Raw genomic sequence first — 1372 nt, forward strand, 5'->3', positions numbered from 1 at the left:
TCAGTGATGATGGTGGCTGGGTTGGGGACTATTGGGGCACGGGGTATCACGTGGAGGGAGGGAGAGGTAGAGAGAAAGGGACAGAGGGAGGGAAGGGGAGGGAGGGAGGGAGAGAGAGAATATATATGTGGTTGTCCTCACTGGACTTTTAGTAAAGAATGTTTAATGAAATATTTTGATTTTTTTTAAATTAAGAGATGAGGTATGGGGATAATTATGCTGTATTTATTTAAAGATAGTAAATAAGCTACTAAAATTGTTTTTCCCTGTTGGGATGAAGGAGAAAGGTTTTTTTTCCCCTCTTTCTCCTGTCCTTTTCTCCCCCCCTCCCCTGCAATTTTTTTTTTGTTTTCTATTTTTCTATTTGTAGTTTTTACAGTTTGCACCAGCTTTTTATTTCATAAATATGAGGAGGACTCAAATAGACATTGAGTATTTTATTTGAAAGTAACCTTTGACCCAGCGTCTTTTTTTTGGAGTTTAAAATGTTTTTGTTGCATGCAGAAATAAAAATTAGTTTTCTTTGTAGCAGTTCATTGATTTCATAAATGCAACACACTATAGTTTTTTAATACATAATACAAAGTAAAAAAGATATGTGCAGTGTTATCTTCATTTTAGATGTCAAAAGGGTTTTGTGGTTCCCAGTGTTTTCTTTTCTGTGGGAAATGGATCCAAATGGCTCTTTGAGTGTTTAAGATGGCTGACCCCTGATCTAAACAATTTAAAATTCAGAACTTTCCCCAAAAGATTGTCCAACAATTACTGTCTCCTCTTTCAAAAAAAAAAAAAAATATTGCAAGCTGAAACTGCAAAAGGGGGCATTAAATTTCACATCCACACGCCTTCCACAAATCAGAATTCTAAGCAGAGAGAAAAAAAAGCTAAAATGAGCAGCCCCCACCCTCTTTTTTTTGCCTCTCTCGCTCTTAAAGCAAAGGGGGGGGAGGGAAGAGACAGGAGAAAAAAAAGAAATTTTACAAAAATCTCACCACTAAAAATAGTTTTCTCTCCTTCACATGCATTTTCCATAAATTCTTGCACACATCCTCCATGGGACTCTTCTCATGCAAACACTTGCTATTGCTCTTCCACTTACTTTTACAACAACAAAATCTGCAGTTTACTGTTTCTTTCACAGCCTGGGAGGGGGGGTGTTGAGGGCTAACACACACACATTTACATATCAGCAATTAATTCATTCACCTCCATCCTAACTGCTTGCAAAAACTATTTCACATACTAATATTTCATTTCACACTTTCACCGGGCAAACCATTTATTTTTAAATAAGGCTTTTTTGTTTGCTGTTATCAGAGAGGGCTTTTACTCTCTTCCAAGTCTTGGAAATAACACAGAACATAGTCATATA

Source organism: Crotalus tigris, unplaced genomic scaffold, assembly GCF_016545835.1.
Source record: "Crotalus tigris isolate CLP2741 ecotype Arizona unplaced genomic scaffold, ASM1654583v1 scf7180000017989.1554031673:749699, whole genome shotgun sequence".
In the NCBI taxonomy this organism is placed as follows: domain Eukaryota; kingdom Metazoa; phylum Chordata; class Lepidosauria; order Squamata; family Viperidae; genus Crotalus; species Crotalus tigris.